The 27,982-nt window shown below is 41.3% G+C and overlaps 1 pseudogene; it reads left to right on the top strand.

Annotated features, from left to right (window-relative positions):
• Nucleotides 1-6: 6 nt before the first annotated feature.
• Nucleotides 7-27,982, top strand: LOC148142149 (uncharacterized; annotated as a pseudogene).

The raw sequence follows: 27,982 nt of genomic DNA, 5'->3' as shown, positions 1-27,982 counted from the left end.
GTCTCCATGCTGTAAATCTCTATGACTCACTTGAAGACTTGAAGATATGAATCTAAGCTGACACTCTGCTGTCAGCTACCAAACTGAAGGAGTCCTGAGGGGCAGTACCCAGGGAGACTCTGCAGCTTTGGAAGGGCAGTACTGGGGAAGTGAGTGTAACATTGTCAGAGGATCAGTATTGAAGGACTTTACACTGGCTGAGGGTCCTATCCTATATCATACAGGGAATTTCCCCAACATCTGGGCTGACAGTCCTCTCTAGGGCAGACATGTTTTCTTCAAGCAACATTACCAAAGGCAGATTAGTCCGTTGTTCATCCCTTGCTGCTTTCAGTTTTTTCTGTCTGTAAAATTGTTGCATGACATTTAATTGCAGACAATGTGATCTTTTATTGCTGGGAAAAGAGAAGCACAGTGACTGTTGACTAAAATTTAAATTGTGTGATATGCTGAAAGAAGATAAGATGCTACAGAAATACAAGTCTCTCTTTAACCTGGGATGAACAACGGACTAATCTGCCTTTGGTAATGTTGCTCTTTAACCTGTTTCATTCTGTTTAGATGGTCAAAGGATTTTAAGAAAATGATATTACTTGTACATAAACACACCTCCTTCAAGGTTTGTATTTTAAATACAGGCAAATACAGGCATATATTATGGGTTATTAGCTGATCTGGCAGCTTTGAGCTCAGCTGTACTGTTGAGTTGCTTATCAAGCCTGTCCCTTTTACCATTGCTGCTCAAATGCACTGCGGGGAGGCATTTCACATAGCTTTAGGAGAGTCAGAGGGTAATTGTAACTAAAAGTGGGAAAATAATGCAGAGTTGTGATTGAAGGAATTGCACATGAGAGAGAGAGAGACACCTGCTTCTCCAATCACAGGTTCTGTCTTTTCCATCCTTGCTGTTCATGTAGTCACAGGTTCCCTCCCTCCCATTATTGCTGGTACTCCAGGGTCAGAATCTATAATTGGAGAAGCAACAAGGGCAGAAGGAAAGGAACCGATGATTCAGAAATAAAGGAGGAATTATTCTGGCTAGTCCCGCTGGTGCCACACAGGAGACTTTTGACTGTATCATTTGAGAGGTCAAGGGGAAGAAGCAGGAAAGAAAAGAGGCAGGTGTTCTCCAGAAACCAAGAGAGGGGACTGGAAGCATGGTCTCTGGCTGCTGATTGGCCAAAAGTGGCCAAAGCCAAGAGGAGTCTGAGAAACATTTCCACTAGTAATGAGGCCAGGAGAAGGCTGGTGTGGGCTACCTGTACCAAGCAGCAACCAGCAAGGAGAAGGACTGTCCCTGTGGCTATGCTGTATCGGGCAATGGAAGGGCTCATATAAACGTTAACTGAAGTTAAAATACCGCCCAGTTGGTAGGTGGGGGAGAGGGTGTTGGTAAGCATGTCCTCGGTTTCACAGACATGCTTCCTGCAGTCCCAGACTGAAAAATGCAGCATTCAGTGATAGTCTGCAATCTGTGGACAGAGTGGGGAGGAGATTTACATGATTATTATGAATAACCTCAATTTTTCAAATGGAACAAAAATATTCCATATATATTGTATATGCATTTTTATGATATCATTTTATATGTCTATTATATACTATATATCATATATAAAAGAGAGTCTTTCAATTTGGTATTTGTGTTATTTCTATCTGAAAAAGAAAATCATATAATTACATAAGTTAAAGTCACTATGTGACTGCATCATTGAATAGAGGAGTCAGTGACAATGAAACAGGACCTCCTGAAAATCAAGAAGTTGCCCTTGAGCAAATTAACCCAGGCAGTAATTTATCCTCAAATGAGGCCGTTGAAACAAAAATATTTTATTCCTGATATTCTGCAATTCCCTGCAGTACAGACAGGGGAGTTGAGATACATAATACTAAAATATTACTATTTCAACCTGGCAGAAGGCTGTAACTACAGTCGAACAAGTTTACATCGGCTTAATCCATTACATATATATATATATATATATATATATATATCAATACAGGAATTTAAACATTGACAGGAACCATGGGGTTTAGATGGAAAGGAACTTGTTAAGTGTGTACAAGAAAATTTTCTGATTCAGTATGTGGATGTACCTACTAGAGAAGGTGCAAAACTTGACCTACTCTTGGGAAATAAGGCAGGGCAGGTGACTGAGGTGTCAGTGGGGAAGCACTTTGGGGCCAGCGACCATAATTCTGTTAGTTTTAAAATAGTGATGGAAAAGAATAGACCATATCTAAAAGTTGAAGTTCTAAATTGGAGGGAGGCCAATTTTGATGGCATTAGGCAAGAACTTTCAAAAGCTGATTGGGCACAGATGTTCGCAGGTAAAGAGACAGCTGGAAAAGAGGAAGCCTTCAGAAATGAGATAACAAGAATCCAGAGAAAGTATATTCCTGTTAGGGTGAAAGGAAAGACTGGGAGGTATAGGGAATGCTGGATGACTGAAGAAATTGAAGGTTTGGTTAAGAAAAAGAAGGAAACATATGTAAGGTATAGACAGGATAGATTGAGTGAATCCTTAGAAGAATATAAAGGCAGTAGGAGTATACTTAAGAGAGAAATCAGGAGGGCAAAAAGGGGGCATGAGATAGCTTTGGCAAATAGAGTTAAGGAGAATCCAAAGGGTTTTTACAAATACACTAAGGACAAAAGGGTAACTAGGGAGAGAATAGGGCCCCTCAAAGATCAACAAGGCTGCCTTCATGTGGAGCCGCAGAAAATGGGGGAGATACTAAATGAGTATTTTGCATCAGTATTTACTGTGGAAGAGGATATGAAGATATAGAATGTAGGGAAATAGATGGTGACACCTTGCAAAATGTCCATATTACAGAGGAGGAAGTGCTGGATGTCTTGAAACGCATAAAGGTGGATAAATCCCTAGGACCTGATCAGGTGTACCTGAGAACTCCGTGGGAAGCTGGAGAAGTGATTGTGGACCTCTTGCTGAGATATTTGTATCTTCAATAGTCACAGGTGAGGTGCCGGAAGACTGAAGGTTGGCTAACGTGGTGCCACTGTTTAAGAAGGGCGGTTAGGGCAAGCCAGGGAACTATAGACCGGTGAGTCTGATGTTGGTGGTGGGCAAATTGTTGGAGGGAATCCTGAGGGATAGGATGTACATGTATTTGGAAAGGCAAGGACTGATTAGGGATAGTCAACATGGCTTTGTGCGTGGGAAATCATGTCTCACAAACTTGATTGAGTTTTTTGAAGAAGTAACAAAGAAGATTGATGAGGGCAGAATGGTAGATGTGATTTATATGGATTTCAGAAAGGCGTTCGACAAGGTTCCCCATGGGAGACTGGTTAGATCTCACGGAATATAGGGAGAACTAGCCATGTGGATACAGAACTGGCTCAAAGGTAGAAGACAGAGGGTGGTGGTGGAGGGTTGTTTTTCAGACTGGAGGCCTGTGACCAGTGGAGTGCCGCAAGGATCGGTGCTGGGTCCTCTACTTTTTGTCATTTATATAAATGATTTGGATGCGAGCATAAGAGGTACAGTTAGTAAGTTTGCAGATGACACCAAAATTGGAGGTGTAGTGAATAGCGAAGGTTTCCTCAAATTACAACAGGATCTTGATCAGATGGGCCAATGGGCTGAGAAGTGGCAGATGAAGTTTAATTCAGATAAATGCGAGATGCTGCATTTTGGGAAAGCAAATCTTAGCAGGACTTATACACTTAATGGAAAGGTCCTAGGGAGGATTGCTGAACAAAGAGACCTTGGAGTGCAGGTTCATAACTCCATGAAAGTGGAGTCGCAGGTAGATAGGATAGTGAAGAAGGCGTTTGGTATGCTTTCCTTTATTGGTCAAGAGTATTGAGTACAGGAGTTGGGAGGTCACGTTGCCGCTGTACAGGTCATTGGTTAGGCCACTGTTGGAATATTTTGTGCAATTATGGTCTTCCTATCAGAAAGATGTTGTGAAACTTGAAAGGGATCAGAAAAGATTTACAAGGATGTTGCCAGGGTTGGAGGAGTTGATCTATAAGGAGAGGCTGAACAGGTTGGGGCTGTTTTCCTTGGAGCGTTGGAGGCTGATGGGTGACCTTATAGAGGTTTACAAAATTATGAGGGGCATGGATAGGATAAATAAACAAAGTCTTTTTCCTGGGGTCAGGGAGTCCAGAACTAGAGGGCATAGGTTTAGGGTGAGAGAGGAAAGATATAAAAGAGACCTAAGGGGCAACTTTTTCACGCAGATGGTGGTACGTGTATGGAATGAGCTGCCAGAAGATGTGGTGGAGGCTGGTACAATTGTAACATTTAAGAGGCATCTGGATGGGTATAGGAATAGGAAAGTCTGGAGGGATATGGGCCGGGTGCTTGCTAGCGGGACTAGATTGCGTTGGGATATCTAGTCGGCATGGACATGTTGGACCGAAGAGTCTGTTTCCATGCTGTACATCTCTATGACTCTATGTGTAATTATAAGATTCTTAGAGTGATTATTTTAAGCATTTTACTGTAGAAATATATAATGGTGGGCCTGTGAATCCTGTTGTCTGATTTTGTATGAGAAATTAGAACAACCTTCAGTGATTACAGTATGGAAGATGGCCATGAGGGAAGTTTACTCTGTATCTAAACCCATGCAATTTCTGTCCTGGGAGGTTTTGGGACTGCTTTACTTACAGTTTGAAAGAGTTGAGGGAGTTTTATTCTGTGTCTAATTCTCATGCTGTACTTGTCCTGGGAATGTTTAATGGGTACAATATTGAGGTGGCTTTACTTTCCATTTAAAAGAGTAGAGAGAGAGAGATTGAATTTCAATTTTAAAAAGTTGCAGAAGCTTTATTTACTGTTTTGAAGAGCAGAGTAAGCTTTACTCAGTGTCTAACCCCGTGCTGTACCTGTCCTGGGAATGTGATCATGACAGTGTTGAGGAGGCTTTACTTTCAATTCAAAAGAGCAGAAGGAGGTGGACTTTCAGTTTAAAACAAATAGAAGGTGGCCATTGAGCCCATAGTGCCTGTGTCATCTCTTCAGTTCCCTTCTGAAAGTTCCTCCCGAATCTACTTTCATCTCCCTACATTCCAGAATATGAAATTTATGTACATTAAAACAAAATCTCCTAATCTTCCTTCTATTTCTTTTGTGCCAATAATTTTAAATCCGTGCCTTATGGTTAATGACTCTCCCGGAATTGGTAATGTTTACCCTCATGACTTTAAACACCTCTATGAAATCTTTCCTGCTACAAAGCTGCAGCTTCTCCATTTGTTTAGAAACATTTTATTTCTCTTGGGAGAGTGGATGTAGAATACAGCGGTGCAGAAATAATTCATTTTGGAAAACCGTGGAGTAATAGTACAGCACAGTAGGTTGTTCAGTTCACTGACAGTGCACTGGTTCATTTGAAGAGCAATCTAATTTGTCCCACAGTGCTCTAAAAATATCAATAGATTCAGTCAGGGCACAGAGACTTTAGAAATCAGGTGAGGGAAATGCAGTCTACGGTTTATTTCACCACTGTCCAGAACACGTTGGAGAGCCAAGTGGTCCTTCCCTGTTCCAAGGTTTCCTACAAGTCACTGCTTTATATTAATTCAGATTGGTTTATATGGGGCATTGCTACTTAGTCGAGTCTACTCTCCAGATCAGGGGCGGGGAACCTGCGGCCTTCTAGGCCATTGTGTGTGGCCTTTTTCTTCAAAAGGAAATTTCAGATGAACATTTTCCCCAGTTAGCAAAGGTCATTGATGAACAGGAGGATTCTTGTGAATCATTTGAAGAGTACGCAGCTGTTATAGACTTATTAATTGGAGAATACAATGAAAGGTTCTCTGACTTTGAGAATCATGACATCACACTCAAATTAGCATTTCAACCTCATCTAGTTGATGTCTCCAAGGCTCCTAAAGAACTACAGATGGAATTGATTGAGCTCTCAGAAGATGACATTTTAAAGTCCTTATTTGACGCTAAGAAAGATCTGATTGAAATATGGAAAAATGCAATAGAATACCGATGCCTTCGGCAACATGCACGAAAAATGCTCTCTTGCTTTTCAACCACTTATTGCTGCAAACCTACATTCTCCTACTTAACCAAAATTAAAGTCACAAATGACGGATACTCATCTAGAGGATAGCTAAAACTGCAGAACTCCATGATGCAACCAAGTATTCAAATGCTTTCCTACAAAAAGCAGTCACAACAATGTCATTAAAAAGTTAGTTAACTTTAGAATTAACATTTTTTTCTTTTTTTTAGTTAGTTAGTACATTGTAGCTAGATTTTTACAAAATTATGTGAATTTTGAAGAATATATAATTGAAGTTTCTTGGATGCGGCCTTATTAGATTACAACTAACATAATGCGGCCTTCCAACAGGTTCTCCACCTCTGCTCCAGACTAATTCCATTTAACACCTTAGCCATGTCCTAATGATTTTTAAAAATGGTTTTCACAGGAGACTGAAATGACGATGTGGTTTGGTCTCACCTTAGTTGATGCATTTCTGAAAATGTGTTTGCGTTTTAGTTACCCACACATTAATCATGAACTGAGCAGGAAAAAACCTGCAAGGAATGTTACCAGATTCACTCAACAACCAGCAAAAAAGGTGGTAAATTGAATATTTGTGTGTGAACTGCGCTGACTTTCCACATAATTACAGTGAATTATATTTATGTATTTGAGGCTGTGATTCCTCTTGAATATCAAAAGAGAAGTACAGTGCATGGAGCTGGAGTCAGAGTGCCTCTGACTGCATTAAAAGGTATACATGCAAATGCAAGGTGTATGGTGAATACAGATAATGAGCTGAGGGCACAGGCACTTGGCAGCATGATATAATAGTTAAAGAGGATACGTGGCTTAAAGAGAGGCAAGGTTGGCAACTAAACATCCCTGGATGTCACACATGTGTGACCACATGTCAGATTGGTCAGAAAAAGTAGACATCAAGAGGTAAAGGTGAATGAGGTAAGTTGGATCCAGTGACAGGAAGAAAATACTAATGGTTGACAAATGTCTTCACAAGTGGAAAAAGGCTTCCAATGGTGTTCCACATGGCTCATTTTTGGGTTGCTTACTGTTTGAGCTATATATTAGTGATTTAGACATAAATGTGGGAGTAATGACTGGGAAATTTGCAGACAACACAGAAATCAGCTGGGTAGTTGATAATGATTGCTATCAATTGCAGGAAAATATCAATGGTTTAAGAGGTGGATACAATTACAGCATTTAAAATACATTTGGACAGGTACGTGAACAGGAAAGGTTTAGAAGGTTATTGGCCAAACACAGGCAAATGGGACTAGTTTAATTTGGGAAACTAGTTGGCATGGACAAATTGGACCCAAGGATCTGTTTCCAAGCTGTATGACCCTATGACTCTGTGACTCAAATGGAATTCAATTCAGAGGAGCGCAAGATTTTGCATTTAGGAAAGGCAAACAAAGTAAGTAAACACACAATGAATGGAAGGATGAGAGGGGTGGAGGAAGTGAGATACCTTGGAAGGCATACTGACAGGCCACTGACAGTGACAGGACACGTAAATAAGATGGTAAAGAAAGCATATGAGATGATTTCCTTCCTTGGACAAGCTACTGAATAAAACAGCAGGGTTGTAATGCTGGACCTGTACAAGACACTGGTTAGGGCACAGGTGGAGTTTTGTGTAGTCTGGTCATCACATTACAGTAAGAACATAATTACTGTAGAGAGAGTACAAGGAATATTACTACAGCTTGAAAATTGCAGCAATGACAAAAGTTTTGATAGGTTAGGATTGCTTTCCTTCGAACAGAGAGGCTGGTGAGTTAATCAAGATGTCTAAAATAATAGACACTTGGATAGAGTTATCTGTTTTCCCTAGTGGAGAGGTCAGTTATCAGGTGCATGGATTTAAGGTAATTGGAGAGGAACTTGGAATGGGAGGGGTAAGATCCAATTATTGTGGTCCACATTGGTACCAGAGGTATAGGTAGCAAGAGGTTCTGCTGAGGAAATATGAGCAGTTGGGGGCTAAATTTAAAAAGCAGAACTACGAATAATCTCAGAATTACAATCTGAGCCATGAGCAGATGGGCACAGGGTCAACACAATTAAAGAGATAAATGTACGGTTCAAAGATTGTTCTGAGAATAAAGGGCAGCAGTACTGGGGAAGGAAGGAGCTGTTCTGATGTGGTGGGCTTTACCTGAATCTTGCTGAGACTAGAATCCTGGTGAATCGCATAACTAAGGCTGTGGATAGGGCTTTAAAGTAATTGTGGGGCGGGGAGGGGTTACAGTTGCATGGAAAGTTAGGGAAAATGTTAAAATGGGGAAGACTCAGCAGAGATTATTAAAGTTTCAGAACAAGTAATAGGACAGAGAATATGGAATGGATCAGGAATCTAATTTCAGGCGCAGCAGATAAGGAGACAATTATAAGAAGGACTAAGCATTTTGTACCTAAATGCATGTAATACATGAAACAAAGTGAGTGAGCTCATAGCACAGATTGAAATTGACAGGTACAGAGATGTGTCTGCAAGGGGCCCAGAGTTGGAACTAAATATCCAAGGATCCACGTCCTATCGAAAGCATGGGCAGAGGCACAGGGTTGCCTCGTTAGTAAGAAATTAAATTAAATTGATAACAAGAAGAGATATAAAATCGGAAAGTGTAGTATCTTTGTGGGCAAAGTTGAGAAACTGCAAAGTAAAAATGACCCTAATGTGAATTATGTACAGACCTCCTAGCAATAGTAGGATGTTGGATTGAAAATAAATCAGGAGATAGAAAAGACATGTAAGAAAGGCACTATTACAATAATCATGGGGATCTTCAATATGCAGATAAACTGGGAAAATCAGGCTGGTAGCAGATCTCAAGAAAATAAATTCCTGGAATATCTACAAGACAGCACTCATTAGGGAAAGCCAATTCTGGATTGTTTGATGTGTAATGAGACAGACGTGATTGGGGGCAGTGACCATAATCTGATAGAATTTACCCTGCAGTTTATAAGGAAAATTCTAATCAGATGTAAAGGTATTACTATTGAGTAAAAGTAACTACAAAGACATGAGCAAGGACTGGCCAGAATTGGTTGGAAAGGAGCCTAGCAGGGAAGACAGTGGAGAAGTTTCTGGGGTAATTTGAGAGGCACGGCAGAAATTCATTCCAAGGAAGAAGAAACATACTAAAGGGAGGACAAGTAGGGACAATCTAAAAGCAAAAACAAAGGCATACAATATAGTGAAGATTAGTGGGAAGCCAGAGGATAACTAAGCCTTTAAAAACCAGCAGAGGATAACTAAAAAAGCGTTAAGTGGAGCAAATATAAAAAGCACTAAGTGGAGAGATGTATTATAAGGTTAGTAATATCAAAGAAGATTGCAAGTTTTTTTTGAATATATAAGAAAGAAGCAAGAGTGGACTGCTGGAAAATGAGGTTGGAGAGGTAGTAATGGGGAACAAAGAAACAGTGGAAAAACTGAATAGTTACTTTGCATCAGTTTTAACAGTAGACTACACTAGCAGCATGCCAGAGCTTCAGGAAAGTCAGGAGCAGTGACCATCACAAAGAAGGTGAAGTTGAAAGGTGTGAAGGTGGATATATCACCTGGATCGATGGACTACACAGCAAGGTTCTGAAGAAGACAGTTGAGGGTATTGTGGAGGACTTCTTGTGGTTTTCAGGAATCACTGGAATACGGCCAATGTAACACCCGTTTAAGAAGGGAGGGAGGCAGAAAACAGGAAACTTGATCTCAGTTAGCTTGATCTCAGTCATTAATAAGATTTTCAAGTCCATTATTAAGGACAAGATTGAGGACTACTTGGAAGTGCATGGTCAAATAGGGCTAAGTCAGCACGGCTTCATCAAGGGGAGGTCATGCCTGTCAAATCTGTCAGAGATAATGAGCAAATTAGACAACAGAGAACCTGTATACATGATCTATTTGAATCTTCAGAAGGCCTTTGACAAGGCACTGCACAGGAGACTGCTAAACAAAATAAGACCCCATGATGTTAGGGGCAGGTACTAGCATGAATAGGGGCTTGGCTGCCTTGCAGAAGGCAGTGGGTGGGGATAAAGGGTCTTTTTCAGGATGGCAGCCAGTAGAGTTCTACAGGGACTCCAGGTTGGAACCGCAACTATTCACGTTTTACATTAACGAGCTGGACAAAGAAACTGAGGGCATTGTTGCCAATGATACAAAGGTAAGTGGAGGGACAGGTAGTGTGAGGAAGCAGGGAGGCTGCAGAATGACTTAGACAGGCTAGGAGAATGGGCAAAGAAGTGGCAGATGGAATACAATGTGGGAAAATGTAGAGCTATGCACTTTGGTTCATTTTCCAAACTGGGAAAGGCTTCAGAAATCTGAAACACAAAGGCACTTAGGAGTTCTAGTTCAGGACTCCCTTAAGATTAACATGAGGTTCAGTTGGCAGTTAGGAAGCCAAATGTAATTTTCATGTTCATTTCAAGAGAGTGATAATATAAGAGAAGAGATATGCTATCGTACAAGGCTCTGGTCAGATCACATTTGGAATATTGTGAGCAGTTTTGGGCCTCATATCTAAGGAAGGATGTTCTGGCATTGCAAGGGGGCAGAGGAGATTTACAAGTATAATCCTGTTGATGAAGGGTTTGTCAAGTGAGAAGTAGTTGAGGACTCTGGATGTGTACTTGATGATGGTTAGAAGGATGGGGGTGGGGGGGGGGGGGGGATCTCATTTAAACTTATAGAGTATTAAGAGACCTGGATAGCCAGGATGTAGAAAAGATGTTTTCACTGGTAGGACAGATTAGCACCTGAGGGAATAGCTTCAGGGTGAAGGGATGATCCTTTAGAACTGCAATGAGGAGGAATTTCTTCAGCAAGAGGGTGATGAATTTGCAGAATTCATTGTCGCAGAAAGCTGTGGAAGCCAAGTCACTGAGTGTATTTAAGTCAGAGATAGACAGGTTCTTGATTAGTATGGGGATCAAGGGTTATGAGGAGAAAGGAGGAGAATGGGCTTGAGAAATAGATCAGCCATGATCGAATTATGGAGCAGTGGCCTAATCCTGCTTTTACATCTTATGCACTTATGATTGGTGTAAAGATTAGAGGGGACATGAGGAAAAATATTTTCACCTGGAGAATGGTGGGTACCTGAGATGTGCTGTCCAGTTTGGCGGCTAAAGCAGAAACATCAACTCATTTAAAAGGAAACCTTTTTCTGCACATGAATTGCTTGTAACCTGCAAGGCTATGGCTCAGGTGCTGGTAACTGGGATTAGAATGGGCAGCAAGTTTATTCAGCCAGTGAGGACGCGATAAGATGAATGTCTTGTTCTGTGCTGTAAATTTTCACTGTTTCTAAAATGAGCAGTATAACATCAGTCAGACCAACAGTTGTTGCACAGATTTCAATGGAGCTGAATATCTGATAAATCACCAACAGGTGGCTAAAGTGGTAGTGCTCAATTTGTGCTATCATTTGAAGATGAAATGGTGATTCTACTCAGAAACATATCTTTGAATAAGATGTCAGTCCAATGTTTATCTTGATTTAAACAGAATAGAACCAGGGCAGCATGGTGGCTCAGTGGTTAGCACTGCAGCCTCACGGTGCCAGGACTCGGGTTTGATTCCAACCTCGGGTGACTGTCTGTGTGGAGTTTGCACATTCTCCCCTTGTCTACGTGGGTTTCCTTCGGGTGCTCCGGTTTCCTCCCACAGTCCAAAGATCTGCAGGTCAGGTGGATTGGCCATGCTAAATTGCCCATAGTGTCAGGTGCAATAGTCAAAGGGGAATGGGCCTGGGTGGGTTACTCTCCATAGGATTGGTGTGCACTTGTTGGGCCAAATGGCTGTTTCCACACCGTAGGGAATCTAATCTAATGTAAAAATTCTCCCTGTGTCTGGGTGGGTTTCTTCCAGGTTCTCCAGTGTCTGCCCACAATCCAAAGATGTGCAGGTCAGGTGGATTGGCCATGCTAAATTACCCATAGTGTTAGATGTATAAGTCAAGGGGAAATGGGTCTGGGTGGGTTACTCTCCAGAGGGTTGGTGTGCACTTGTTGGGCCAAATGACCTGTTTCCACACTGTAGGGAATCGAATCTAATCTAATCTAGATGTGTGGCCCTTTGAGGTTAAGAGACAGCAATTGTACTACCAAGTCTGTGCAAACTTGAGTAGGTTCCTGTTTTGTCACTGGTCTAATATAATAATCAACTTTCCTCCAACAGTTTAGGTGGGAGTTCTGGAATTTACGCCAAGGTCCTCCTCAATGGCTGAATGCTCCCATGGAAAAGCAGCAACTTGTTTTTATAGTTTATATCATGCCACTGACTCCCTCAAAGAAAAGACAAAAATGTCCTGAGTAGGATATACCTAAAAGGAAGTTGTTTGCCATGCATCATGTAGGTCCATGTCTACTTTCCTGATGAACACACGATGCCTTCATTTCATGTTAGTCTTCAATCCTACATGATACATAGCTAGTCGTCAACAGTGTCATCCCTTAACCTCACCCTCAGCTCACTGCCTTAGGAAACCTAAACTCACTACCTGGAATTGAGTATCAACCAAATGGACAGTTTAACTTTAATTCTTATCAAGCAAAAGCACATCTGTCTCAGGACCATCAATCAGATATTGAAGGAACTGTGCCATCACTAATGGTAGTGAATAAGAAAAGCTTCAAAAGCAGTCCATAGCCACAGCTTGACTATCATGTCCAACATCTCCTTGTCCATCCACCCACCCAAAAAGTTATTCTGATATCCAATCACAAAAGGGTGTGACATGACTAAAAGAAAGAAATAGGTGTGGGGAGGAAAGAAAACTTAGAGAAAATGTGACAATGTAATATGTTAAAGGGGATATTAAGCAGTTGAGATGGTATAAAGATTACTGGTCCTCTGAGAACTGAGGGCAGTGAACTGCTATTTTGGGGTTCAGACTACCAAGAATTTGGGCTGGTGCTTCAGGATATTTAGGAATTTGTAGCATTTAAGTTCCAAATAGTCGATATCTGCGGTAGTGGATGTGCTGAGAGATGAAAAAGTGCAAGAAATTAAGTAATAATTGAGTGATGTGTTCATTTACAAAGCAAGTGGGGAAATGTAGATTTCTTTTAAATTGATTAATTGTTTGATAAAGTGACATTGGGTTGTATGAGTTTGTGTGTCTGTCTCTGCCTCAGGGCAAGAGAGGTTTATATTAAATGAACTGACTCCTTCCAAGTTAACAAGCCTCTATCACAAGTGATTGAATGACAGAACCCACATATTTTGGAAGGGCTGACAATGGGCATCTTTCTGTTCTACAATATTGTGAGATTGTGTGAAGCATGTTTACCTGAGATTGCAGTTTTTATTTATCAACTATGCACAGTTCGAGAACTGGAGGCTGATTTCTGTCCCTCAATCTCCCTTACCCAAACTCTGGAGCACGTACAACACCCCAAGTTAATTAAGAATCAGGAAACTATTAAACATCCATGATTTGTTGACCCCTGGCTGTTCAGAATGGCAGTGGCTTTGACCTCAGAATGGAGGGCAGTAACCAAATATTTGGGCTTTAGTGACACTGTCATCGAGAAAACAACTTTGATTCCTTGGTATAACCACCAGCACCAAATATTCCACTTCCTGAAAAGACTAATGGGTGAACAAAGTGTGAAATTCACAGAACTTGCTTTTTGCTGTTAAGTATAAGCAAATAATATAAAGGTTGGAAGGTGTTGGGAGAAGTGGTCAGATCAGCTTGACAGCTGGTATGTTTTTTTTCTTTTCTGAATGTTCAGCTCAAGGCTAAGTTGAAGAAATAAAACAAAGTCAGTGATTGTGGCTTCTTTCAGACACGGTTTCAAACCTCGAACCAATCCAAAATGCTGCAGGTATTTGCAAAAGAGGAGTGAAGAGATAGTGCAGCCGAACAGGTGAGCTGCCCTGGAATTAATTATCATTACCAAAGAGGAAAGTTTCCCTCCAGTGTCCAATCAAATAGCTTCTAATCATTGCAAAGCAAAATATTCTTTCTTTGCTGAAAAGAAACATTTTCTTGATGTGTGCTTTAAACAATATTGTTTGACATAAAAAGTAAACTTATCAAATCATTACTGGCAAATGTTTATTACTTTCTCAGAAGTCCCTTGGGAGCACTGGTTTCTGGGGTTGTTGCACCATGTAACTCTGAAGTATTATTCTGCCAGTGGGATGAAGTAATATCATGGGAAATCTGATAGTGGCATGTTGCACCTCCTGTGCATTTCCTAAAAGTGCAATAATTACCTCCAGTTACACCAATCAGAATTGAAGAGGTAATTAATGTACTATTCAAAAAGAAAATGTGTTAGAAAACTGCACAATTAATGTGTCAGATTTTGCATTTCCCAATTTGTATCTGATATGTAAATTCATGCAGCCAAGAAGCTACTTTCAACTTTGTTCAACCTCAGGTCAAATTTACTTTACCACATTGGAGGTTTTGAAATTTCTTTTATCTAGAATGCACTGTCTGAAAGAGTAGAGGTAGCAAGTTCAAGAACAAATTTCAAATGGGGTTTGAATATCCACCATTTGGAGAAAATAGGAAGAGCATCAGAGTGGGATTAATTGAATAGTTCTCTAAAGGAGCCTACAAAAGCGCAGGCACAAGGAGTCTAATGGTTTCTTTCTGTGCTGTAAGCTTCTGCAACTTTTAGACAAAGAATAATTTCAGGGCAGAAGTCAACTTCAGTTTCATAACACTGATTATCACAATTCTATGTTCCATCTCCTGTACTCAACTTAAAAATAAGGAGTGTTGGAAATACTCAGAAAATCTAGCAGCACGTGGACAGAAAAACAGACTTGACATTTAAGGTCAGTGACTTTAATCAAAAGTTCATCATAGAATCCTTAAAGTGTGGAAACAGGTAATTTGGCCCAACAAGTCCACACTGATCCTCCAAAGAGTAACCCACCCAGACCCATTCCCCTATACTCTACATTTCCCCTGACTAATGCACCAAACCTACACATCTCTGAACACTATGGGCAATTTAGCATGGCCAATTCACCTAACCTGCCTGTGTTTGGACTATGGGAGGAAACCAGAGCACCTGGTGGAAAGCCATGTAGGCATGAAGAGAACGTGCAAACTCCACACATACAATTGGCCGAGGCTGGAATTGAATCTGGGTCCCTGGTGCTGTGAGGCAGCAGCGCTTACCACTGAGCCACTGTGCCATAAGCATAATGTCAGGCTTAGAGAGGCCTTGATCTGAAGAATTCACTAAATCAAATTGTAGTCCCTAATTTGTAACACATAAGTTCGATTCGATTGGTGTATTTTGATCTGTGTTTATATACCCCTGTATATAAACACAAGAACAGTTCAGTTGCTATGAATCCCGCCACAAGTAACTCACCATCTGTCACCCTAAAGTATCTGCAATGGCATAAGTCAGGAGTGTAATGGAATGCTCGCCACTTGTCCAGATGAGTGTAGTTTCAACAAGAAATTTTACATAAACAGAACAAATCAGCCAGCTTGATTGGCATTGCATGCACAAGCATTCACTCCTTCCACCACTAATGCACAAAGGCAACAGTCTGCATCATCTCCAGGATATATTGCAGAAATTCACAAAGACTCTTTCGACAGTATCTTCCAAACTAACAATCATTACCATCCAAAAAGTCAAGGGTCGCAGAAAAATGGCAACACCACCACCGACAAACTCTGCTCCAAGCCAATCCTCCACCCTACTCGGAAATGTATCACCATGCCTTCAGTGCTGCTAGGTCAAAACTCTGGAACTCCCTCCCTAACAGCAATTGGTATCAAACTGAAATTGTTTTTTCCTCTTTTCACAGATCCTGCTGAGAATATCATTATTTTCTGTTTTATTTCAGATTCCTAGTGTACACAGCATTTTACTCCTGTATTTGACACCCTTCTTTACCAACCTTAAAATAGTGAATCTCCTCTCAACTTTTTTTTCATTCATTTGTAGGACATGGGCATCGTTAGCTGGCTGGCATTTATTTCCTTTCCCAAGTTGCCCTTCAGAAGGTGGTGTGAGCTGCCTTCTTGAATTGCTGCAGTCCACATGCTCCATGTTGATTCACAATGCCCTTAGGGAGGGAATTCCAAGATTTTCACCCAGCAACAGTGAAGAAATATTTCCAAGTCAGGATGGTGTGGCTTGGAGGAGAACTTGCAGCTGGTGGTGTTCCTTTGTATTTGCTGCCCTTGTCCTTCTAGACAGAAGTGGCCATGGGTTTGGAAGGTGCTATCTAAGGATCTTTGGTGAATTTCTGCAGTGCATCTTGTAGATAGTACATGTTGCTGCCACTGAATATTGGTGATGGAGGGAGTGGATGTGGTAACCAATCAAGTGGGTTGACATGGATGGTGTCAAGCCTCTTGAATGTTGTTGGACACAACCCTGAGGAACTCCTGCAGAGATGCCCTGGAGCTGAGATGACTGATGTCCAACAATCACAACCCCCTTCTCATATGACTCCAACCAGAGGAGAGATTGTCCCTGATACCCATTGATCCCAGTTTTGGCTATGGCTCCTTGATGCCACACTCTGTCGAATGCAGCTTTGATATCAAGGGCTGTCACTCTCACCTAACCTCTGGAATTATGCTGTTTTGTCCATATTTGAACCAAGGCCGTAATGAGGTCAGGAGCTGAATGGCCCTGGCATAACCCAAACCGAGGGTCACTGAGCAGGTTATTGCTGCTTTATAGCACCGTTGATGATACCTTTCATCTCTTTACTGATTGAGAGTTGACTGATGGGATGGTAATTGGCTGGGATGAATTTTTCCTGCTTTTTATGTGCAGGACATACCTAGGCATACGTGGAGTAGAGTAACTTTAATTGTTGTTTCTACCACATACAGCTGGTACAATAAAAATGAGACAGCGTTCCTCCAGGACCAAGGTGAGTCATAGAGATGTACAGCACGGAAACAGACCCTTCGGTCCAACTTGTCCATGCCAAACAGATATCCCAACCCAATCTAGTCCCACCTGCCAGCACCCGGCCCATATCCCTCCAAACCCTTCGGATTCCTATACCCATCCAAATGCCTCCTAAATGTTGCAATCGTACCAGCCTCCACCACATCCTCTGGCAGCTCATTCCATACACGTACCACCCTCTGAGTGAAAAAGTTGCCCCTTAGGTCTCTTTTATATCTTTCCCCCTCACCCTAAACCTATGCCCTCTTGTTCTGGACTCCCCGACTCCAGGGAAAAGGCTTTGTCTATTTATCCTATCCATGCCCCTCATAATTTTGTAAGCCTCTATAGGGTCACCCCTCAACCTCCGATGCTCCAGGGAAAACAGCCCCAGCCTATTCAGCCTCTCTCTGGCAACATCCTTGTAAATCTTTTCTGAACCCTTTCAAGTTTCACAACATCTTTCCGATAGGAAGGAAACCAGAATTGCACACAATATTCCAACAGTGGCCTAACCAATGTCCTGTAGAGCCGCAACATGACCTCCCAACTCCTGTACTCTAAATATTCTGACCAATAAACATCTCTGAGACACACGCACTAAACACTGACTGATGGGATGGTAATTGGCTGGGATGAATTTTTCCTGCTTTTTATGTGCAGGACATACCTAGGCATACGTGGAGTAGAGTAACTTTAATTGTTGTTTCTACCACATACAGCTGGTACAATAAAAATGAGACAGCGTTCCTCCAGGACCAAGGTGAGTCATAGAGATGTACAGCACGGAAACAGACCCTTCGGTCCAACTTGGACCGAAGGGTCTGTTTCCGTGCTGTACATCTCTATGACTCACCTTGGTCCTGGAGGAACGCTGTCTCATTTTTATTGTACCAGCTGTATGTGGTAGAAACAACAATTAAAGTTACTCTACTCCACGTATGCCTAGGTATGTCCTGCACATAAAAAGCAGGAAAAATTCATCCCAGCCAATTACCATCCCATCAGTCACTGCCTTGTTGCCTACCACTTTAGCTTCTCCAAGGACATGCAAGTCCTGGGCCTCCTCCACCACCAAACTCTAGCCATCTGGAGGAAGAACGCCTCATCTTCCACCTTGGGACCCTCCAATTACACATGATCAATGTGGAGTTCACCAGTTTCCTCATCTCGTTTCCCCTCACCGTATCCCAGATTCAACCCTCCAACTCGGCACTATCCTCTTGAACTGTCCTACCGCCCCATCTTCCTTCCCACTTATCCGCTCCACCCTCTTCTCTGAACTATCACCGTGCTACATGAACACACAGACTACATGAGAGTATAGTCATACATAGGGCAGCATAAAGGGCAAATGGAAGTGGAAAACATGCAAGACAGCACAATAGTTCTTGACAAGACAATAGACACAGTGGTGGACAAATTATACTGGAACAATGAATTATCATTAATAAAACATTGTTTTAGCAGTAATTCAAAAAGTCGTCTAAAAATTGCAAATGGAGTAGAGTGTGATCATGCAGTGTTAAGGAGCCTGATGGCTTGAGGGAAGAAACTATTGCACAGTCTGGCCGTGAGAGACTGAATGTTCCGGTATCTTCTGCCAGATGGCAGGAGGGAGAAGAATTTGAACAAAGGATGTGTGGGGTGGTCCACAATGCATTAGCCTTTTGGATGCAGTGTGTGGTGTAAATGTCTGTAACGGAGGGAAGAAAGACCCCGATGATCTTCTCAGTTGTCCTCACTATCCTTGTAGGGTTTTCCGATCCAGGACGGTGCAATTCCCAAACCAGGCAGTGATGCAGCAGCTCAGGGTACTCTCAATGAACCCTCTGTAGAATGTGATGAGGATGGGGGGTTGGGAGGTGGGCTTTCCTCAACCTACACAGAAAGTAGAGACGCTGCTGGGCTTTTTTGGCCATGGAGCTGGTGTTGAGGGACTGGGTGAGATTCTCCGTCAGGTGTATGCCAAGAAATTTGATGGTCTTCACAATCTCTACAGGGGAGCCATCGATGTGCAGCGGAGAGTGATTGCTCCATGCCCTCCTGAAGTCAACAACCATCTCTTTCGTTTTGTCCACATTCAGAAACAGGTTGTTGGCTCTGCACCAGTCCGTTAGCTGCTACACCTCCTCTCTGTATGCTGACTTATCATTCCTGCTAACCAGACCCACTACCGTCACATCATCAGTGAACTTAATTATATGATTTGAACTTTGCGTCGCTGCACAGTCGTGTGTCAGCAGGGTGAACAGCAGTGGACTGAGCACACAGCCCTGGGGGACCCCCGTGCTCAGTGTGATGGTGTTGGAGATGCTATTCCCAATCCGGTCTAACCGAGGTCTCCCAGTCAGGAAGTCCAGGATCCAGTTACAGAGGAAGGTATTCAGGCCCAGCAGACTCAGCTTTCCAATCAGGTGCTGAGGAATGATAGTGTCAAATTCAGAACTGAAATCTAATTCCACATTGTTGGGTAGCTGCTAGTGTTGTAACTGTACTGGAAAAGCTTGGCTTGGGGAATGCCGAGTTTTGAAGTACGGGTCTTCAGTACTATTGCTGGAATGCTGTCAGGGCCATAGCCTTTACAGTATCCAATGCCTCTTGATATCTCATGGAATGAATCAAAATGGCTAATGACTGGTATCAATTGTAATGCTGGAGACCACTGGAGGATGCTGAGGCGAATCATCCACTTGGCACTTCTGGCTGAAGATAGTTGCGAATGTTTCAGCCTTATCTTTTGCACTGATGTGCTGGGCTGTTCCATCAAATAGCATAGGCATATTTGTGGAGGTTCCTCTTTTAATGAGTTGTCCATCACCATTCATAACTGGACGCAGCTGGACTGCAGAGCTTAGGTCTGATCGGTTGGTTGTGAGATCACTTAGCGCTGTCCACCACTTGCTGCTTATGCTGTATGGCATGCAAGTAGTCCTGTTGGTGGCTTCACTAGGTTGGTACCTCATTTTTAGGTATGCCTGGTGCTGCTCTTGGCATGCTTTTCTGCACCCTCCATTGAACTAGGCTGATCACCAGGCTTGATGGTAATGGTTGTATGGGGGCTATGCCAGGCTGTAAGGTAGCAAATAGTGCTGGAGTATAATTCTGCTGTTGTTGATAGCCCACTGTATCTCATGGATGCCCAGTCTTGAGTTGCTGGATATATTTGATGTCTTTCCCATTTAGTACGGTGATAATGCTACACAGCACAGAGGAGGGTATTCTCACTGTGAAGGTAAGACTTCGTCTCCATAAAGACTGCAGTGATCACTCTTACCAATACTGTCAAGAATTGCTGCATCTGCAGCTGGCATATTGGTATGGATAAAGTCGAGTGCGTTCTCCCCTATTGTTGGTTCCTCTCCACCTGCCGCAGACTCAGTCTAGCAGCTATGTCCTTTAGATCCCAACCAACTCAATCAGTAATGCTGCTGCCAAGCCACACTTGGTAGTGGACATTGACATCCCCCATCCAGAGTACATTTTGTGCTCTTGTCATCCTCAGTGTTTTCTATAAATGTTCAACGTCGAGGAATACCGATTCATCAGTAGAGGGAGGATGATACGTGGTAATCAGCAGGACGTTTCCTTGCTTATGTTTGTCCTCAAGTCATCGAGATTTAATGGGATCCGGAATCAATGTTGAGGACTCCCAGGGCAACTGCCTCCTTGTGCCGCCACTGCTGCTGGGCCTGTCCTATTGGTGGCTCAGAACACATCCATTGAAGGTAATGGTAGTGTCTGGGATATTGGCGTACTTACAGAATTATACCTGACAGACAATATCAGGCTGTTGTGTGACTCATCTGTGAGACAACTCGATCAATTTTGGTACGAGTCACCAGATGTCCGTAAGGAGACATTGCAGGGTCAACAGGGCTATTTCTGCAATTCATGTTTTTTAAAAAGCGCAACTGGATTGCTTGCTAGGCTATTTCAGAGGATGGTTAAAAGTCAACCACATTGTTGTGGATCTGGAGTCAGAAATAAGTCCAACCAGGTGAGGATGGCAAATTTTCTTTTCTGAAGGACGCTAGTGAGATTTTTCTGACATCAGCTGGGGTCATAATATTCAGCAGCCACACACTATCTTGGAAGTCACCTTTTTTTATTCATTCACGGGATGAGGGTATTGCTGGCTAGGCAGCATTTATTGGCCAACCCTAATTGCCCAGAAGGCTATTAAGAGTCAACTACGTTGCTGTGGGTTAGGAGTCACATGTAGGCAAGTTAAGGATGGCAGTTTCCTTCCCAAAGAGGCATTAATGAACCAGATGAGTTTTTCCAACAATTGATTCATGGTCATCAGTAGTTACTTAATTCCAGATTACTTTTATTGATTTCAAATTCCACCATCTGCTGTGATGGGATTTGAACCTGGGTCCCCAGAAGGATAGCTGAGTTTCTGGATTAATAGTCTAGCATTTAAACCACGAGGCCATCACCTCCTCGTAAAATGACAGAAAAATACCAATAAAACAGCATCTCAAACTTGCACCAAAGCCTGAGTTCTGAGCTGTGGTTTGACTCTAACGTGCCAGCATTTACTTCAAGTATCTTGGGCAACTATTTCCCACAGCCTACAATGTGCAAAACATGGTTTTTTTCTCGTAAATCGATCAGAGAATGATGACTTCCTTAACCTGATGAAAATATCCAGTTTAATTGGTTGAGCTTGCCAATAATTTAAAACACTTCACTCTGTCATATGGTCTATAACTCATAATGAGCAATGGCAGTCAATGTACACAATAATCAGGACTCCAGGTAACTATTAAATGCTAAATACAAACAAAATACATTTGCTAATTAAAATGTATTGTAAGGATATGAATTATGTGAGCAGTTCTTTGTGGTTATTTGTTTACATCTGCACTTTTCTTCTGATAGGTAACAAGATATAGCTACCATGCAGATTGGTGGTCTGAGATTGATTTATAATCAAAGCAATGGAGCTCCAACTGGAAACAAAATACATGTGAATGAGTTTGAGAGTTTTCTGGGCCAAGTTTCTCTGGCTGGGCCTCCCTCAATGTGCATACACACAGTGCTGACACACAGCTGCTGTTGCTCCTACCCAAATGTTCATCGTGCTCAGGTTAGTCTGTCAGATCATGAAGTATGACATTAATTGCTATTTCACAAGATGTTATGTTTTCATTTAATTGACAATTGATTTTCATTGAAAATACACTCACTACTAATGGAGTTTATATGAGATGAACGTGAGTCCTGAGTTTAAATAATGATTCTGCAAGTTTCTCTCATATTTACAATAATCAAAAGGACAAATCAAATCCACTCCACAATAATGTTAGATTAAAGCTGCTTTAGTTCAGTCACATTTTAGTTTAGATTGTAAGACTTATGTCCATGAACCAGTCTGTGTCTACTATACTTATCCAGATCACAGATCTATTGCTTTTATCTTCTTCCTGTTTTAGGCTGCCCAAATTTACATAAAGTGGAAGAACTCAGACCCAATCATATCTTGTATAAATTTCAAATTTCTAAATTTGATGACTTTCAAGAATTAAGTTTTTTATGGCATTAACTACTTGCAGTATCACATTCAGTGAGCTTTGTGTTTCCACATCAAAGTCTTCTTGATTCGTTTTTGCACCTCGAATCTTAGCATTCAAGAAGCATTTCACTTCCCTTCTCAAGCAACTTGTTGTTCACATTTTTGTACATTGATCTGCATCTGCTACCTGTATTGCCCATTCTTATGGCACTATTTCCTCTTTTGGCTTTTTACAATTTTGCCATGATTTTCCATACCACCACCAGACAAATATTTAAACTGCAAGTGGTGAACATTTATACAATGCAAAGCTTTGCGTTAATTGCTCAGATTGATTGCTCAAAACTTTTGGGTTTTTGCCTGTTATCACCTGATGTAACTTATAAAGCTACGAACGAGATGAAGTATAAACTTAAATTCAAAACACCTTCACCCTGAAATTAGGGTTCCGCAAGTTGTGTTAAAAACTCTCAACTCCTGGGGGTTCTCATTCCATTTCATTTGCCATTGTAATCAGCAGCTGGATTGAATATGTGACTCTCTGTTTATTTTCCAACTTTAACATTTAAAGAAATCAAAATTTGACTGAAGTCACAACAATAATTGCCCAAATAGGGACAGACCTAAAACTATATTTAAGGTTTCTGAGACTGATAGTAAAATATGTAGTGAGTTTAATGTCATCTCTTCTAGTTATGGGAATGGACATCAATACTTCTGAGTTAAAAAAGAACTTTGCACTTTTCCTAATAGAGAAATATCTGGGTCAGAAAGTACACTTGAAAACTGTTTTATTCAGAAAATTTCAGCAGTTGCTTAGTGAAGAGGAGCAGAAGATAATCTGGTCCCTTAATCAGCTTTTAAAGTGAGAATTTACCTGAAAACCCTCAGCCTTACACTGCTTTTGTTTTATTGTTTCACAATTTGATGTGCTATGAGGGAATTGTAACTTACCTCATCCACCAGAAACAGAATGGGTGGACAGTTAAAGGTGAACAGGAGTCAAGTTTGGCCTGCTCAAAAAATGCTGGTTTTCCATTGCACATCATTGTCAATGACTGAGTAAATCAGACTTTCAAATTTCAAGGCAATTCATAATGCTTAGAGCAACAGCCACAAAGGTACAATGAGCAAAAGCCACTGTATAAGGCCCTCGTGTCATAGATAATACACTCAGATTTTGGAAACCATGTAAAATCAAAGTGTATATTTGACATAAAATTACAATTGTAACTACAAGCTGCAATAGGGAGGCACCTATTTATTGACCTATTTATTGAAAGAAACTGATAGTGTTTGGTGTTTATGTAAGTCAACTTTGAACTGTTATATAATATGCTTTGATAAGTTTTATAAGTGGAGTATTTTCGAGGGGGAAGAATTCAAAACCAAACTTTTGAACATTTGTCTGCACCAGAAATGCATTCCCACACTAGCAGTGTGAACATAGCTCCATAGTAATGGCAACCCAAGCAATTTGCTCTCTGTTCATCTTTCAGTGTGTAAGTTCATTACACGCTTGGTCATTTCCTCATATCAAATGGTATAAAGTGAGAATTGTATTTGTGCTATAAAAGATTTCTGGAGAGTGCAAGGAAGTCTTGTTACGTCAGTAATCAACTCTAAACATTTTCTGTAAATGAATAGGTCATAGAAAAGTCAGTGTTTTAAAAAACTTCAAAAGCTTTAGTTTGCTCAATATATTTTATGTATACTTTTATTCCTCAAATCATGGAGTAACATTGAAGGTATTAAATAATTAGCACTCATACTTCAGCTTTTTCATACTTACCTGGAGTTGGAGTTGTTAATCCCGCTGTAACGAAAGGAAAGCAACACTTGCATCTACTGTGGGATGTCATTCAAGAATGCAGGGCATTGAACAGAGCCTGGCCTGCAAGATATCAGAATCTGCTACAAAACATGCAAGGTAATATTCCTTGTAAAGATTTCTGGGTTGCATTTTGTTGTTAATTTGTAAATTAAGTTCAAAGAGTAAGTTATTTCCCTCCAGTTCGAGTTGCACAGATCAGAGATGGAAACCTTAAGCTGTTTGTCCCTCAGGCTGACACTGGGTCACATATCTGGATTCTGCTTCACTCCCGCTCTCCAATCACTATGGTGGGCAAGCTCTGGAACTACTGCACAGACTGTGAGGCCGACTGTTTATTAGACAAACCAGTGGGACGATTATATAAAAGGAATAACATCAAGATGTATGCATATTTGATTCCCAACTGTGACATTTTGGTTCAGGTAAATTATTTTGGCTGTTTCTCAATTCTTTAAAAGTTCTAAGTAAACTGTTGGAACTGTATATTGCTTTCTGTCCTCTTAATCCAAACTGCAAGCTATTCTGAATTATTTTGTCAGGCATTGAAACAGAGAACGTAACAGTTACAAACAAGTGTTTAAAACAAAACTGTTGGTACACAAGAATGCCTATACAAACTACAGTTTACAAATACAAACTTAATCAAAGTAATCTCCGTCATCCCTGCGATAGGTTGAATGCTGTTTTTAAATGACAATTTGTGTTTGAAAATCCATCTCCTGCAAATTGTTATTTCATACAGTTCAATCATTGGAGAATTCACCCGAGTTTACCGCAGTAGAGTTCGGAATCTACTAAGGAGGCGATGGCCTAGTGGTATTATTTCTGTTAATTCAGAGGCCCAGATTTCAATTCCACCACAGCAGATAGTGGAGTTTGAATTTAATAAGTATCTGGAATTAAAAATCTAATGACGACCACGGATCAATTGTCGGAAAAATTTAACTGGTTCACTAATGCCCTTTTGAGGAAGGAAACAGCCATCCTTACCTGGTCTGGCCTACATATGACTCCTGACCCACTGCAATGTGGTTGATTCTTAATGGACCTCTGGGCAATTAGGGTTGGGCAATAAATGCTGCCCAGCCAGTGACACTGTCATCCTGTGAATGAATAAAGAAAAAGGTGACTTCCAAGATAGTGTGTGGCTGCTGAATGTTATGACCCCAGCTGATGTTAATATGGACAAGGCAGATTCAATAGTAATATCTGGCTTGTTAGGTTCTAACTTTGTTTTTTTAAAATCCATGAGATCAGTTATTGAACACAAAAGGCTGCCAGTATAGTTTTATTCTGTGTTAAAGAGTTTATTAAACAAGGAAGAAATGAACTATATTATACAATCTGAAACAAAAGATTGAAAGATTTCATTGCAGACATCAGAAAAAGATTCAATACCACATTAATCCTTTTATCTCAAGAATACTCTTTCACTCAAACCCCAGTAAAGATTCACCATTATCTTCACACTAAAGTTTTCTGCTCACTGTAAGGCTGGACAGTTGCAATCAGTAACTTTACAGCAAATTTATTTATAGTCACTAGATGTTTTATCATTTCATCAGGTGCCTCTTCTCAATACACTTAAAATAAATGACACAACTCTAAACTTCAGAGCAAACACATTAGTTTTCTAAACTCACTGTCCAGTTGCCTTGTCTATACTCTTCGGCACATCTACATACAGACTGACTTTTTCTGTGTCATTGGACTCCTGTCACTAAGCATCAGCAGTTTTGAAATTTTTTTTGTTAATGCACTGAATTGTTTACCTCAAGGGTTAAAAGCCTCGTTTAAAATGCATGCAAATTAAACTAGACTTCAGACTCAATCACTAAGCTCAAAAACAACTTTTAAAAAATGGAACTAAAATCAAACAAAAATATAAAATATATCTTGAATTTATAGTTACACATTGTTCTAAACAGTCCCTCCTGCACCAACCTATCACCAGTGATCTGCTAATGTGGACACAGGATAAAGTTATTCAGCTATGGCTGAAATGAATAGGAATTATTTGTCTTGCTACCAGCATTAGATTCACTGAACCAAACTCTAGCAAGGCATCTGCTATGAGTATCAAGGCAGGTCTGACTGAAAAAAGACTTGTAAAATCAAACTTTTGAGTCTTCAGCATTGAAAAGGAGTCAAATAGGACTTGAACATATACATGACAATCTGATGCACCTAAGATTTGCTGAGTGTAGGAATTGGGATTGATACCATTGCAGAGTTCAGGATACAATCCCTATCCTTGGGCTGAGAGGCCTGGGTTTAAGTCCCACCTGCTCCAGAGGTGTGCAATAACATCTTTGAACAAGTTGATTAGGAAAGGTTAAAAAAAAAAGGCCCCTCTCTAAAGCTGAGCTTAGAAGCTTTGAACAGGTTTTATCCTTGGGTCCATTCATGCCTAAATTTACTGTTTCAAATGGTGGAAAGTGCAGTTTGAGGACAATGATGATGAACATGCAAATTCTGAACACTTGTGATTCAACAGTGTTGCTCTAAATGAATTGGTACCAGAGAAACTAGGAAAAGTGGGAATTTCTGCAGTTTTGGAGTTTTGCGTTAAATCCCCCAATCTGGCAAAAACCAAGTGGGGCAGTTAAAACGAGGAAGACTTTAATTACTTCTCTTGTGCTGCTTTCATTGTACCTCCAAATATTAACCTTTTTGAGGACAAAGAGGTCACTGGCATGAACGAACAGTATAGAAGCAAGGAGTTATTCACATATTCTGCCTTGTATCACCTCTTTAAATATGCAAATTAGGGCCCAATACCATCTGTGTTGCTATTTGTAACCAAGCTCTGAGTTATGGAGATTCTTAACCAGGAGGAGGGATTCTTTCTTCATACCCATCCTTCCAGTATATCTTCTGTCCTCTGACGCTTGCTTGAATGCCAGGACCAAATCCAGTTATCGCCTCCGCTAGTGATCTTCTCCTCCTGCCTGCCAGCTAATTGTACTTGGAGAAAATGAAGACTGCAGATGCTGGAGATCAGAGCTGAAAAATCTGTTGCTGGAAAAGCGCAGCAGGTCAGGCAGCATCCAAAGAGCGGGAGAATCGACATTTCGGGCATAAGCCCTGGGCCAGGTTCAGGCAGCAATTTGATTAAAGGTGTTGAGTCCAGCGTGTCAAGATCAACTGCTCAGCAGTTCAAACTTCCTGGCTGATAACTTATTTTGGGACTTTCATATGCAACTTAAGTCCCACCTGTACCTGCATCGAGATCCAAGATGGCAGCGATCTAATAGGTCTGCCCTGCTGAGCTCTGCACCATAACCCAGGCAAGGTGATGCTTTTACCCTCCCTTTATTAGATATTTTGGCAAAAATCAGCAATTGTAGGCCCCAGAATCTTTGTGCCTTAGTTTTGGCAATCAGGGAAGATGACTAAGGGAAAAGGGCTGCGTGGATCACAACAAGCAGAGCACTCCTTCAAGCAATGGACACACTTGCGACCGCAGAATCAACCCCTGTGGACATTCCTTTGGACCTACCTGCGCAGCACCGCCTGGTCTCGGAGTTTCTGAAACTCCGAGAGAAGGTCGATTCAGCAAAGAAGAAGACCTGGATGAGGCTGGAATCAATCTTGGGCAGCACTTGGAGGAGGTGGTGCAGCAGACTGCTGCTTCAGAGACCACGGCAGAATCCTCGGCGGGTTGGGTTCAGGCCCTGGAAAGGCAGTACCGGCCTTAG

This window comes from Chiloscyllium plagiosum, unplaced genomic scaffold (assembly GCF_037043375.1).
Source record: "Chiloscyllium plagiosum isolate Xiang-an unplaced genomic scaffold, Cpla_swu_hap1 HiC_scaffold_30, whole genome shotgun sequence".
Lineage (NCBI taxonomy): Eukaryota > Metazoa > Chordata > Chondrichthyes > Orectolobiformes > Hemiscylliidae > Chiloscyllium > Chiloscyllium plagiosum.
The sequence above is the reverse complement of the archived record's forward strand: the minus strand, read 5'-3'. Positions and strand labels throughout refer to the sequence as shown.